The sequence below is a fragment of the Miniopterus natalensis genome, chromosome 12 (assembly GCF_054644295.1).
Source record: "Miniopterus natalensis isolate mMinNat1 chromosome 12, mMinNat1.hap1, whole genome shotgun sequence".
Classification (NCBI taxonomy): domain Eukaryota; kingdom Metazoa; phylum Chordata; class Mammalia; order Chiroptera; family Miniopteridae; genus Miniopterus; species Miniopterus natalensis.
Window position 1 is genome coordinate 42,218,630 of NC_142092.1, and position 16,265 is coordinate 42,234,894.

The window sequence follows — 16,265 nt, forward strand, 5'->3', positions numbered from 1 at the left end:
TTTCACTGAGTTTATTCAACAACCAGGGCAGCCTGGCTTTTAGTACTCGGAGCAATTGCAGCTGCAGTCCCCACCACGCCCTTTTGTGCATATTCGTACCTCCTTTTGTACGAGTTTTCCTTTTTTAAGACATAGTACTACCTTAAGAGCTACTCTCAAACCCCAGAAATTCCTTTAGAATTCAGTCACTTCCAGTGCACAGGATTAGAAGCTGCCATTTGGTTATTAATGAAGAGCTCTGAAACAGCAATTTTAGAAAACCGCAGGCTGGCGGGAAATGGCATTTTATGAAATACGGCAAAACCTCCAAGCACAGAAAGGACAGGGGTGGGGAGAGAGGGGCTGTTTCTGTGAGAGACTAAATGATGCCTTTCCATTTTCTTATCGCAGGACGTGCCAGGGCAGCGCTAAGGATTCCCATTCAAATCGAGCCTCGGCGGACAGCCCAGATGGAATACAAATAGGCGCAGAAGTGGAGCAGGGTTAGCGAAGTGTGCAGTTGGCGAGATTGATGTTGATACCCTTCACTGCCAAGTGAAATGCCAATAATGCTTGTATAGCATTTTGTGAGGGCAATGGGAGTATTGATTCCTGAGCAATAATAAAGAATGAAGCTGCTCTCTCAGGTATAAAAATATTGGCAACTGTTACAAAGAATTGACTCATAGGGGCCTGAGTGCTGGCCTATCTTAATACAAATAATTCAGGCTTCAGAAGGATTTCAAGAGCAGCCAGGCATGATCCTCAGACACCGACTCTGCTATTAATTTACCTGAGGCTTTCAGAGGCCTCCCAGTCTATCAGCCAATTGTCTTACAGAGCAGGAGCTAAATGGATTCCTGAGGTCTCATTGAGAGTTGAGAGAAGACAACAGACATGAAGGAAGAAAGAACAGAAAGGAAGGAAGTGAAAAAGAAAGGCTGTAAAATTTTTACAGATATGTTTTTAAAGTTGCGGATTCTATTTGTGTTTCTTTCTGGAAAGGAAGTAATACGTGTGTCAACCACCTAAGCAAAGAACACAGCGCGTGCTTTTAAACACATTTCCGTGAGAGGTGTGATTTCTGGGAATGCTTTATGCCATGGATTATAGTAAGCCTTACACAATGAAACCAAAATACAACACTTGCAAACGTATGGACCTATTATATTTAATGATATCATACACTTGGCAGGAGAGCTTACAAACATTGTAAATTTACATAGAGCTGGAAAACTGGCCCGAGAAGAGATGCGGTGCCCCACTCCCACAGTCGCCTATTCCTAAAACAGAGTAACGTCTTAGAGAAATAAAAATAAATCATCACCACTGGGACACCTAAATAAATGTCTTAACTTTTGCAAAGGGTAGAAAGCACTTGGTGTTACATGAACTCAGTACCTAGCTTAGGGATCATCGTCCTATTTGAAATAGCAGAACCTTTAAAATATATATACACACATATATTTAATGATACACACACACACACACACACACACACACACACTGCAAGATATACACTGGTTTAAGCCTAATTATCCCTTAGCAGGAGAAAGGTATTTTGAAAGAATAAAGAGGTTGGGCTGTTGTAATAAAAGTTGTCCATTCTCAGATGTTCTTTGACTTTTTCAAAATATGTGCATATGTGAGTAATTAGTTTTGGTGTTTTTTTTTCTTTTTCTTTGTTCACTACTCAGCTCTCAATCACGCCTAAGGACACATGCACAATACAGATAAAACAGAAGGGGAATTAAAATGTCCTGGATTGGAAAAACAATAGGCCAATGCAAACTTAACATCCATAATAGCAAAGAAACACGGGGCGCCTAAGCCAGCTTGTGAAATAAGGCACACTAGCTTAAGTAGGGTTCTGCAGAAGTACAGATTTTCTAAATACAGTTTAAAACCCCTGCCATAGTCCTTTTAAAACACCCAGTGCTGTTGAAGGTAAAAGAAACAGTTATTCTCATATGCTGATGGTGGGGATGACATGACTTTCCCATGAGCAATACCTCGATATACATCAAAGTTTTAACATGTTGCAAAATTTGACCTTGAAATCTAGGTCATAGATGTTTACAATGATTTAGACATAAGATTGTTCGTAGCTGTACTATTTATAATATTGAAGGGTTGAAAGAAAAATATGTAAATTCCAAAATCAGGGAACTGAGTGATTTTAAGTGAAATAGGCTTCAACTCTTATTTAAATAAGGAGGAAAACCCAAAGTCACTGTGATTGACACTACAGGCTGCCCAATGTCAATATCATCTCACCCCCTTTTTTTCCTTTGAGATAGTTCTTGATTTTGTTAATATAGCCACCATCTGACATATGCCTTGACCGGAATCGAGCTGGCAACCCCGCGATGGTGTACAAGACGACACCCAACCAACTGAGCCACACCAGCAAGGGCAAGAAAAGCAATTTTTAAAATCCCTACCAATATTATTTAAAGATAAATAATTTGCCCGTTATGTTTGCTTATCTGATTCTATAGCAATTGAGAGCCAGGATTTTCTCGTTATATTTTAAGAGAGAGGATAAGAAGTTTCAAAGGATCTAATTTTGCCTCCATAGCAGCAGGTGTCATTTAGAATTAGGTCCCCCACTGAATTCTTGGCCTGTGCAGCAGGTACTAGATGAGAGGGTACATATTATCTAAAATTGAAAACATTTTCCTGTTGCTCTTTTGATATAATAAAATAGCTTCATTATTTCATTAATTTATTAAAAACATTTATTGAGTGTTCCAAGCAACATCCTAAGTAGGCAAAGAAATGATAAAGATGAATGAAAAAGGCCTCTATTTTTCAGGAGCTCACAGTCAAAAGGCCAAAATAGGCATGTAAAACTTTATACCATAATAAGTTACCACTGAAATGAAGAAAAACTGAGTGGAAATATAAAGAAGAAAGTGATTAGTTCTAATTATATTAAAAGGAAAGTATACAGAAGCAAGCTAATGACCTAACCATATCTCAGTATTAAATAGCAATGGAACATAGTCTGAGGGAAGTGTGAATGAAGAGTGGTTACTTAGGAAGATACTGCAATAGTCCAGGTAAAAACATATATATATATATATAGTACATTATATATATGTTCCCTATGTTCTTCATCCAATCATCTATCAAGGGACACTTTGGTTGTTTCTATGTCTTGGCCACCATGACTAATGCTGCAGTACTACTCAGCCACAAGAAAAGATGAAATATTGCCATTTGCAACAACATGGATGGATCTTGAGAATATCATGCTAAGCAAAATAAGTCGCACAGAAAAAGTCAAGAACCTTATGGTTTCACTCACATGGGGGATATAAATCTCAAAGCAACAAATGAACAAACACAACAAACAAAAACCATAGACACAGAAAACAGCATGGTAGTTACCAGAGGGAAAGGGGAATGGGGTATAGTAAAGGGTAGAGGGAGGTCAGGTGTATAATGACACTTTGACTTTGGCTGGTAGGCACACAATGCAATACACAGGTAATATACCATGGAATAGTACACTTGAAACTTGTATAATTTTATTAACCAATGTTACCCCAATAAATTTAATAAAAATCAACTTAATAAATAAAAATAATGAGGATATTAACTGGGGCAATGATGATGAAATTAGAAATGAGTGCGGAAGTAAAAGAGCTATTTAAAGGTAGAATTGATGGTATATTGTAACCATTGATGTAGAAGGATGAAGGGTAGGAAAACTGATGATTTTAGCTTGATAATTCAAGGATTAGAAAGATGGTATCTTAAATGGAATAAAAAATACAGGAAGAAGAATTGGTTTGGAGGGGGGAAATGTAATAAGCCTGATTTTCAAAAGTATGACTGAAATTCCTAAGGGAGAGGCAGGTAAAGATGGCTAACAAGAATTTGGTAACATTTGTATTGCTTTAGTTTCTCTCTTTCTTGAAATGAGTTATATCTACAAGTTATATTCACTCTTTAAATATCATTTAAGAGGAGAGATATAAAAATTCTCCTTGACCACTAGCCTAAAGCAGCAGCAAAAACAAACAAACAAAAGCCTGGCCATTCATTTTAGGAATGGAATGAGGGAAAATTATCAGGTATTAATCAAAATCCAAAACCGAATCCCATTTTGGTTATGGAGTTAGAATTCGCAATACTCATTTGCTCTATAAAATATAAGCTGCAATATTAACATAACATTCTTTCCAGGGCCCTTGGAATGCCTCCAGTCCTTACAAAAGCAAAGCTCACCTCTTGAGAAACCTTTTACATCTCAGAGCTTGTGGGGCTTCAGAATTGTTATCCTACCTGCAGAGTAGTAATCAATAAAAAATTACAAACTACCAAGTAAGCACCATGAGGGAATATTGGCCAAAACAGAAAACAGAAAAATAAGTACCTTCAAGTACTTGAAATTAAAAACTAATAGTACAAATATGACTATAAAGATATATAGGTAGTAAAAGAGATAAATGGACAAAAAAGAAAACATAAGGGAAGATTTAAACAATAAGAGAAAGGAATGAATAGACTTTAGATAGAACCACTATGAAAAGGTTGTCATTGAAATAAAAACATTCATGAATATGTAAGAATAAGCTATGTTGTGAATTATGAAACACATAGTACTTAATGACAATGAGAACAATGTCAAAATTTATGGGATGGAGCTAAAGTCATACTGAAAAGAGTATTTATAGCCTTGATATCACATATTAGTAGGCAAAGAAGATTAAATATTATCTTAGTTAAATTACCAATCCAAGAAGTTTAAAAAGGAAATAAAGAATAAACCTAAAATAGGTAATAGAGAAGAATTAATGGAGTTAAGATAGGAATTAATGAAATAGGACAGGAAATAGTAGAATGACAAAAATAATTTTTTATGAAAACAACAAAAATGATAGCCACTAATTTAACAAAAGTAGAGCAAGACTTATACTCTGAAAACTAAAAACATTGTTGAAAAATATTAAAGAAGATCTAGAAAGATATTTATGTTCATGAATCAGAAGACTCAATATTGTTAAGAGGGCAGAACTTCTCAAATTAATCTTATGGTCAATTGATTTTTCAACAAGTGTGCCAAGATAAATAAGTGGAAAAAGAAAATCTTTTCAACAAATGATGCTGGGACAACTGCATGCTAAAGAAAAAGTTGGGACCCTATAGCATACCATATATAATAATGAATTCAATGGAATCCAAGATTTAAATATAGGAGCTCAAAGAATAAAATTCTTAGGACAAAAAAATAGGACAGGCATAAAGATTTTAGTACCACATATTAATTCCCTCCAGAGAGCATCTACTACAGAAAAGGCAAAAATAACCAAGTAGACAGATTGACTTGGCCAGTTGACATTAACCAGTCTTTGCTATTTTCTACTCTAGTGCAATGATGTCAATTTAACAAACTTGATCTAGTTACCTCCTTTGCCAAAAGCTTAAGCTGTCACTTATAAAAATAAAAAGTGAGTCCCTCAAGAAGTCCAATCAGCCCTTTGACAGCAACTGACTTCATTAGATCCCTTTAACCCAAGCATTTACAGTGATTTAACTTTCACCGGAACTAGGACAAACTTGACATGAGTTTGCTTTTCCTTCCTACAGCATCTCAGTGAACACACCATTATAAATTTGCAGTGTTTGACCCACCATACAGAATCCTGAATAATTTTACATGATGTCAAGGAACTCATTTTACAGAAAAGGGGATGTGATAGAGGGTACAAGATTATAGGATTCACCAAGTTCATTTATATCCAGAAACTTCTGCAAGTAACAACCTGTGGAAGGCACAGCTAAAGTGCCAGCTTAATGATACCCTGCAAGGCTGTGTCACCACCCTCCAAGACAATATATACTTTAAATCAACCCCAGCAGGACTGATAGTTTGATCTATGTATGTCTTTGTTGCAGGGAATGACCTTTTATTGTAGAATATTAAGCAACATCCCTGGCTGTACTCACTAGATGCTAGTAGCATCCTCCCTTCAAGCTGTGGCAAGCAAAAATGTCTTCAGATATCGCCATAGGTTCTTAAGAAGACAAAATCGCCCGCCGTTGAGAACCACTGCTCTAAATCAACCATGTAGCATGTCCCTAATGATAAAACACTGTTATCCCTAGTGACTACCTCAAGGAATTTGTGCATCCTGTGCCTGAAACTCTGGGATCGGCATGTTTAGAAGTTTTGGCTGCCAAAGGAGGAATATGTTCACTAGGGCACACAGCAAAAATCCCATTATTTTCAAGCTATGGCTGTCATCTAGTCACCTCAGGTTTCTTATGCCTAAGAAAAGAAGGCAAATAAAGGAATAAGCATCATTCTGTCAGGGGGAATGAACAGTGATGATCAGAAGGAGGTAGGGACAGGATAGAATTTGTTTGGGGGGAAAAGTGATCTAAATATTTCTTGGTATTCCACTCCTTAATTTTGATGGGAAATGGACAAGTTCTCAAGTCACAGCCCGAGAAGGAAGTGGTGACCAGGGACTCAGATCCACGAGGAAAGAGGGTTTGAGTTACCCTGCTAGGTCAGCCAAGACCACATCATCTCTTCTATGATTCTAGAATAAATAATAGAAAATAACCAATATTGGTGACAATGGTAAGGGCTGTAGTTCATCAAACCGGCTGGCCTCATGTTACATCAAGGAAAGAGGTACACCACAATCTGGGAAGAACTTCTCCCAGAACATTTTTTATCCAAAAAGAGAAAGAAAAAGAAAAAGTGGATCCAAGCAATGCTAGGTGTGGACTGCAGTGGGTGCTGTGAAGTGCTGTCTACGGTCCTTCCCACTTCGGGATTGAAGCATTCCTTTTCTCAGTCGCTAAAAATGTCAGCAGCTGACAGCTCTCAGCAGAGTCTCTCTTCAGGGACTGCCTGCAGCTGAAGAGAGTTCCCCATCCCAAGACCTCCCCGGTGTTCAAAGAGTAACAGATGTGGAGCTTCCCAAGGAACCCAAGCTGCATATATTTGTGTATTAATATCCATATCATTATATATGTAGTTAATAACAAGACTCTAAGAGTGGAGACTTGATCCAGTCATTGTCCCTCAATGACACCTCAAAATGTTCAAGCTCTGTGTCTTTGTTCAGAATTCACCCTTACCATCCTTTAACATCTACCTGAAAGCCCTTCTCCTGTTAGCCTTCCAAGAATATTAACTTTAATCTGTCTGAAAGAATTCATTTATTAAATATTCCAGGCTTGATGGCATTTGGGAAGAAATGTTGTTTCGTAATTCTATCAGTTTTTTTCCTGGTTACTGACCTGTTTAGGTTTCCCCATTTTACAATTTGATAATTTCTATTTTCCCAGAAAATCATCCATTTCAGGATCCCAAATGTATCTTAATAGAGTTATATAATTTATTTCTTTTCTGCATCTCTGGTTATTTCTCCAATTTCCTTTTGATTTAGTATAATGTGCTCTCTGTGATTTTCTTTATTGAGCTAGCTAAAGGATTATCTCTTTTATTGACTTTCCCCTAAAGAGTCTTTTCATGGGTTATCAATTTTGATATTGAGTTTTTCCTCTCTTTTTTAATTATTTTCTGCTTTTATTGTGATTATTTCCTTCCTCTGCTTTCTTTTGGTTTAATTTGTTGGTCATTTTCTAGTTTCTCATGTAGAATATAATTCACTTATTTCATCATTCTTTTTGTTCTGCAAGATGAATATTGAAAGCTTTGCATTTTACTCTAATCAAAGCTTTGCTCACATGCCATAGGTCTTGAAAATTGTATTGTCATTATTATTATTTCCTTATTGCTTAATCATTTCTTTTTAAATTTACTGTTCTACTTTACTTTTTAATTACCTAAAAGAATTAAACAGAGGAGATTTTATAAATGAGAAAGTGGTGAGGATATTTTTGTTACTATCCAGTTTGTAATTTCTATATATGCTGCTATATGATGAGAGATATGGGATGATAATCTTTCTAATTTGATATTTTCTCATGAGAAAACATTTGGTTGATAAAATAATCTCCCATTAATTGTTGGAATAGGATAGTTGACTAAATTTGGCTTTTTATTTTTTCCTTGTTGCTGTTAATCTTTACTATTTTTTTGCTGTTTCTTACCATTTTATTATTTGATCTGTGGTATATATCTTCTTTCCTCTTCTGCTCTCTCCGCAAAATTCTGGTTTTAGATTTTATCTTCACACCCCCATTTCTTTTCAATAACTTTAAAAGTAAACCACAATCAATTGGTTCACTTTTTTAAAGTAAGAAAATTATCACAATGGGACTTTTGTGTGAGGACATTATAATTATATTAATATTGTATTTTATGTGATGTACATTTCTTTCAACATTTGTAATATTAAAAAAATTTTTTTGCACAACAATAATTTCAAACTTGTTTAGCTTCAGTTCTACATTTAAATAGGTTCAATAATCACTATCATATCATATAATGATAGTCCTTTCATATAATGCCTTCCAAATTCCTGTGTTCCTTGTTTTTATTACTCTCTTGGTTGACTTGACTTTGTTAACAAGTAATAGATTCAAAGGCATTTCACATATGCCATAGTCCCTGAGTTCTTGTGCATTTGAGGCTCTCTCTCTGATGCCTTGCTAGGATGGTATTTTTGTTGGGCATAATATTCTTTGCGTCCACATTTCTCTTCCCAAATTTTTAGACATTGCTTCATTGTCTTCTAACACTGAAAGATGCTGAACCATCCTTATTTTACTCTCATAAAGATGAATTTTTATCATCTGCTTAATAACCATAAGATTATTTTTTTCCTTGAATTTTATAATCTTTATCAGCTTAAGTCTTCATGTTGATCATTGGTGAATTTTTTTTTTTTTAAAACATATGGTGGCCCCATTTAAACATTTATGTTTTCTTTAATTTTAGGCTGGAAGATTGTAGCTTTAGAATATTATTATTCATAGCTCATGCTTTTTTTTCTGTTACAAATCCAATATTGACATTTACTCCACTGTTTGAGGCATATCTGCCCCAGTGGATGTGAAATGACTTCCACAATATATTAAGTGAAAAAAATTGTAAAACACTATACATAATATGCTAACCTATGGTATAAAAATCATATGTGCATTTGTTTATTTTTGCAAATAGAAAAAGTTTAAGTCTGAATCAGAACCTAATAAACTTGATTAGCTATATATGTGGGAGGAGATAGGTAGGAAAGATAAGAAAAGGAGTGTATACTTTTTACAATTGGAATTATATTAATGCTCTATATATGCAAAAAGTAAATTTAAAACAAGAATAGGAGAAACAAACACATCTGTATTTCAACTGAAGGGGGAAAATGAATCTACCCAAGTATTTTTGAACAATGTAATTTTACTATATATGCTTAGTCTAAAGAAAATAAAAACTGCAGATGTATAATGAACTATTATTAGTAAGTTTTCAGTAGAATAGGTAAAAAATTTGAAACAATTTTAGGTATAATATAAAATCAAACAAGTAAATAAATATATTAGAGAATTTCAGTTCTCAAAAGAGAGAGCAATATGAAATGAGAAAAGGCAATGAGGAAACCTATAGGACTGCAGTTGAAGTATCAGTACAAACTCATGATTCCTTGCATAGGCATGCATGTATGTGCACATGCACTTACACACATCCTCCCCTTCCCCCAGGTCTGTCCAGTAAAAGAATCCAAGATCAATAAGCAAACTTAGAGCCTAAAACTAGAGCTATAAAAATGATTCCCCCCAAAAAGGAAGGTAGCAAATGTAACTTGTAAAGTGGTACATACCAAATCTGTGATATTCCTTCTCCCACCAATTGTGACTCTTGTAGACTAATGTGAGATCTTCAACTCTCCCATTCTAACCCTCGGACATTATAAACAGATGAAATGCTACCAGGTGTCCTCCTCACCACACTCCCTGCCATGGCACTTGCTGACTACCCTTCCCAGGACACAATTTTATATCCTGAGTCACTTCCTCCTTTCTCCCTCCTTGTTTGTTCAGATGTTTTCAGAGCGTGGTCCCTAAATTGGTGTAGAAGAAAGGTTCTTGATAGGAGATGAAGAAAAAAAATAGGGTAATAAAACTCTAGTTACTTAAAAGAGCAACAATCCTAAAGTAGAAAACTGGCCTCTGCATTTATTTGGTTGGTGAAGACTCCCGGCATTTCTGACCCTAGACTAGTCAGTGATGGATGAAAGAATTTAGTCTCAGAGGGTTGGGCTCTTGAAAAGTTCACCAAGGTACACCACCAAGATGGTGAAGTAGAAGACCCCAGCCTCCATTCCCCAACAAAGATCAACAATTAGATAGCTCCATAAATAAAAATAGCAGGAAGAGTTCTCCTTACCAGGAAAGGGAGAGCAGGGTGAGAGACCAGCTTCTCTAGCCTTTCAAGGCACTGCAGGAAGGGCTCACTTTCATTTCACCCCACAAGAGGCCCAAAAAACTGGGGCTCGTATAGACTAAGAACAAACTAAGAACAAAGAAGAAGAACAGGAGCTGCCAGTATCGGTCACACAGTGTCGGGGACAAGTGCGGTTCTCAGTGACGTGTTCGGCAGACAATCCTAGCAGCTTCCACCACTGAAGAAACCAATGGCCAGCACAGCAGTCATCTCTTTTCTTTTTCATAAGTCACTCAGAAGTGAAAGTGCTAAATCACATAGTAGTTCTATTATTAATTTAGTGAGGAATCTCCATACTGTTTTCCACATTAGCTGTACAGTTGACATTCCCACCAATAGTACACAAGGGTACAAAGACAGTAGATCAAAAATGCTCTCACAGCAACCCCAAAATGGTAATTCTCTGCGGTGATGACTGTGTTAACTAACCTTATTGTGGCGATCATTTCACAATGTATATATGTCTATCAAATTATCACATTGTCTGCCTTCGACTTACACAATATTTTATGTCAATTATATCTCAATAAAGCTGGAAAAAGTGTATAAAGTACTCTTTTAAATGCACCTTCAACAATTACAATGGCCACAATTATGAAAATAGGTTGAAATTTCCAGTTTGGGTGGAGTTATGAGTTTTTGTCTTTCTGTCTTCATTGGCAGTTCTGCAGAAAGTTAAAAGAAACCATATATATATATATATATATATATATATATATATATATATGTATACACACACACACACACACACACACACATATGGGTGTTAGCCTGATGAAATTTTAAATTAAAAGCTGCTCTAATCCTTTTAAAAGAAGCTATTAATCTTCATTCATTATTTCTTAATTGTATTTTCTGCCCAATCTTAAAACTTGGAAGTGTTTTAGTTAGGATTACAAGCTTTCCTGGTTTCACTAATGCTCCTGTAAATTATCTTAGATGTTCTTAATGTTTAGGTAGATCCTTCTTTTTTTCTCCTAGGAAAATGCACAGTATAAAAGTATGTTCTGCTACCCCCCTAACATGATTTGCTCAGCCATTCCACTTCTCAACAGCCCGGGGCAAGCTCAAATATCTCTTCTCTCCCTGCGGTGGACAGCTATCCTTTCTAGCCCTGTCTTCACTTTGCACTGTTTTCCCGGGCCCTAAGTGATTCTGCTAGAGTTGAATCTTTCTCAGGGCAATAGGAGAAAGCTGCTGAAAGGCAGCTGCTGTCACTCTCTCAGTCCTCTAATCTCATAATTTCTTCATGGCCTTCTGCACTCCGGGAGTCACTGAATAGCCTTCCACACCTGCAGGTGTTGTTTTTTTTTGCAACCTTTCCCCAGAGTCTTCAACACCGAGGATGGGCCATTTCTTGGCTTCCTGCTGCTAAAAGCCAAACAAAGGGAAGTGAGAGAACAACATTTATAAAAGCCTCTTTAGAGTGTCAGGATGGGAGTGAGTGTCTACAACACATTTATCTCTGGAGGAAAACAATCTCTGAAAGCACATCCCTTCGCCTCCAACACGAGTAGGTTTATAGGTAAACATGGTTTAACCATAACCTTCAGCTACCACAGCTCCAGGCAGGTTTTCATTTCCCATTCTTCAGTCGTGAGCATTGCTTTCTGCCCTGTGGCCAGGACTTCCTTCCCAGGGGAGAAGGGAGGGCCGGGCTCAGTCATCTGAATCAGTGGGGAAGGAGCAGTGGAAAAGGAGAGCCTGGAATTGCTCTCTGGGCCACTGCCCCACAGCCACACCACGTTTCCGATCGATTTCTCCACCTCAGCTCCCATCATTCCCGCTTTGACTCCCCCACGCTCCTGCTATCACAGGGAATAGAGAGGTGGCACAGCCTATAGAATTATGTTGCTCTGTGTGACCAATAACTATCTTCCACCTTTAATCAAAATAGGAACGATGTCCATCATAACCCACCCAACCTCCAGAGCTGAAAAGACTCGCAGTTACCACAGACATCTTTATGACAGGTTTAAAGTAATTTCAGATGCGTTATTTGATTCCTATAGCATATTGCTCCCAGTTAATACACTAGCATGTCACCTCGAATTTGAAAAGTGTCCCATATATTAAGTGGGTCTTGAGTTGTAACCCTAATCTAATCATTTTGTCATTGGTGTTACTCATGGAGCCATGTCTCTGGTGAATTTCTCTAGAATTTGGGAGTGATTTTTTTTTCTCCCCACTACCACGTTTTATATATCTTGTCTCACTGGTTACAATAAAAAAGAAGGCAAAATGTTCCAGGTTATTTTTCAAAGTAAACACCACTTTTTTGAAATCATGATGGGTGAGATAATAGCACAAACACACTGTAATTTTTAAAATCTCACCCTATAATGGAAAAAAAGGAACCAAAAATGTTTAAAAAGAAATATACATGTACATTGTCACAAACACAAGAATTAGCCTTACGTTATAGAGAAAAACTCTAAAAGTGTCTGTCAGTATATGCATAATTATAAACTCAAAAAGAACAACAAATTCTAAAGCTCAAAAGCAGAGTGCATTGTAGTGGATTAAGTTATGGGAATAAAATATTTGTTGGCCTGAAAATGTTCTCTCATTAATCCCCCAACTACCTGCAAAATTCCTTCCCTTTTCAATTGTGCTTAAACAATGCCAGCTCAGTAAAATCAAGTCTGTCATCCACTACTGGCCAGCCAGCAATTACATTACTCTTACCTGTGTGTTTTAATGTCTATTTTAGGTGGCACATATCACTTTGCTATGTAAATATCCATTCCCTCAACTAAGCTATAAAGTTTTTATAATGAGTAAGTGACATATAGTAGATATTTCATAATTGTCTGACGGACTGCTTGATGCAGAAAAAAATCTACTTGATTGCTCAGCCTATGTTAGAAGGCTGAGTAGTCAGAGGCACAAAATTATAAAGTGTGGCTGCCTTCCATAGCTGATATTTGACAGGCAAAACAGCACTAATGGACTTCACCTGGAAGAGAACCCAGTATTGATGGCAGGGCCCTGACTACATAATTTGTAGGGCCCTGTTCAGGATGAAAATGTGGGGCACCATGTTCAAAAAGCATGAAAAAATATCATTAAAGGCACCAAAATAAAAAGCTTTTTGTTTTGTCCTGCAAACATCTATTTTTCTCTATTCATCATGTGTGCTTTATTTGCTATTTATAATAATTCTAAGTAAAAAAAATTAAAAATTTTAATTATTAGAATAAATTTTACCATTTATCTTTATATTGTGCACTGCTAGTTTTAAATGCAAATACAAGAGCATTTAACTCATATACAAAATCACTGAAATTACATAACTTGTACTTTGTAGCTCCTACATGCATAGGAATTTCACTCTTAATCAAAAGAGTGGAAACATTGAACAAAATAAGCCAGCTGTTTTTGTGTCACTTTTTGATATGTACAGATTCTACCAGCATGCTCTATCTTCAGCTTACTGAGGAGTAATGAAGAACTGAAAAGAAAAAAAAATAACTACAAGTTGCCCTATCTTTTCTTTTTCCTCCTCAGTTCAGCATAAATGGTTGGCTAGTGCAAGGAAGCAGCGCAAGTCAGAAAGCACGTGTGATTTCTTGGTTGTTTCTGTTTCTTAGAACACTGCTACGTTTGCGCTGCATTTGAAGCACGTTCTAGTTCACATAGAAGGCGTGGCCTCTAGAGCTCTGGACACTGTGCATGGATGGACCCACTTATTTAGTCTTGCTTTGTACTCGCTTTAAGTCTCTCTGAACTCCCATGCCCTGAGGGTGGCCTGGAATTCTACACTCATGGTACATTGTGTAGTTTATATGTGAATGGGGTGGCAAAGGAATGGCAGACCCACATTGCACATACCACATGTGGGCCACTGTCCCATTGGGTTTCACTTATCAAACACAAGTTCAAAGATTAAATTATCAGTAATTTCAAGACGGTAACAGCAGAGCATTAAACCAAACATGGGCCCTTCTGAGCCACAAACCTGTGAACCTGATTAATTGGTTCATGTTCTACACCATATGAGCTCTTAATAGATGAAATTCTCTGAATCATCCCATTACCAACCGACAGGACCAGGCTTATTTCCTTCTTTTCTATTAAACCAGACTTTTAACCCATCTCCACATATTTACTTTCAGGTGACAATGCCATCATTCACTCAAACTGGACCCCTAGCTGACAGCCACAAATAGGCACCGAGGAGTGTCTGGGCTCTGCCCGCAGCATTCCCATCTCCGCGGCTCTCTCGGCCTTCGGCAGGCTGACCTGCTGAGCAGAACAGTCCCCAGCGGCCCGCAGCGAGGAGCGCGTGCCGCATGGAGCCTGGCTGGCTCTCTGCCCCCACGCCCTGCTGCGCCCACGCTGAGCAGGGGACTGCAAGGCCACGTCGGTAAGCACGGTTAGGAGAGGGACCCGGAGATGGCACCCTGTCGATCACGGCCGGCCGGGCTTGCTCGGCTGCGAACAGAACTGCTGCTGCCTAAGCAAGATTGCTGTTAGCATTTTGGAAAAGGCAGCAGTGACCTTTCTGTCCGGGAGCCAAAGGCCCAAAGCGTCTGACAGCTTTGCAACTGGGTGTGTTTTTTTCCGTCTTCTCTCTTTCCACACCTGGGATGCAAGAGCCATTAGAGCACTTGTAAGCCCAAGGAGCTATCTTCATCTCCACGGAGCTTTTCATCTTGCGTTCTGCCACTTGGCAATTAATTAGATTATGACTGATTAGTATTTACTTTTCCTGTCGCTTCATGCTACCAATAGAAGCTTACAGCATCTTCCCAAAGAGTGTTTCTGTTTATTAATAGTCTCCTCTTCACTTTTAGTGAATGTTAGATTTCAACAAAACATGACGACTAAGACATGACACCAGTGTTAACGTCGTTGGAAAGGAAAAGAGGCAAAATGACGAAAAGATTATTTTTTGCTTCCTGCACAAATTACCCCAGGATGGTGGCTGGCGTGTTGTCGGTTTTATTGAGGCATAATCTGTATATGGTAAAACGCACCAGCTTGAGGAATGATCCAGAGAAGATTAGCATGGCCCCTGCGCAAGGAGGACACGCAGGATTCACCAGTTTGAAATACTACACATTTCGATGAGTTTTGACAAACATGCACCACCCCACCAGCACGACACAGAAGCTCCTTTCATTCTGCCAACGCTTGACCTCTTTGTAGTAAATAGATCTGGTTTCTGCCACCGTATTTGTGCCCTTTAAAGAAGTTCATGTAAATGGATTCATACAGCATGTATTCCTTTATGACGGACCTTTCACTGGACAAAATATCTTTGAATTTCATCCTTGTTATACGTATTTTATTTCTTTTTATTAATGAGTATCTTTGATTCTATGTTTATACCACAAGTTGTCTATCCATTTGCCTATTGACAGAAATTTGATTTGGTCCCAGTTTGAAACTATTATGAATAAAGTTGCTATGAATGTTTCTTTACCAGTTTTTTGGAGGGATGTATGTTTGGGTAAAAATTTAGAATTGTTGGGTCATATGGTAAGTGTATGTTTAACTTTACAGTGCTACACAGTTTTCCAAAGCAGCTGTATGATTTTCATTCCCACCAGCAGTGTATGAGGTTGCTACACCTCCCAACCAACACTTGCTATTTTGGGTACCATTCTGGTAGGTATGCAGAAGTATCCCGCTGTAATTTTTATCTGCATTTTCTTAATGATTTGACACGCTGAACATCCTTTTATATGCTTATTTGCCATCTATGAATGCGCAAATTTTGGCCCCATTTTTAAAATAAGCTGTCCTTTTATTATGAAGTTGTAACAGTTCATTATTCTGAAAATAAGCTTTTTATGAGATATATGTTTTTCAAATATTTTCTCACAACCAGTGCCCTGACATTTTATTTTTTATGAGTCTTTTGAAGATCAAAAGTATAATTTTGATAAAACTTAATCTATTT

General features: G+C 37.3%; 1 non-coding gene across 1 annotated transcript; it reads left to right on the forward strand.

The window, feature by feature from the left end:
* The first annotated feature begins 15,322 nt into the window (after positions 1-15,322).
* LOC148091824 (U6 spliceosomal RNA) lies at positions 15,323-15,424 on the forward strand. The gene has a single exon (XR_015715484.1). It is a non-coding gene; the product is annotated as a U6 spliceosomal RNA (small nuclear RNA).
* Positions 15,425-16,265: the final 841 nt, after the last annotated feature.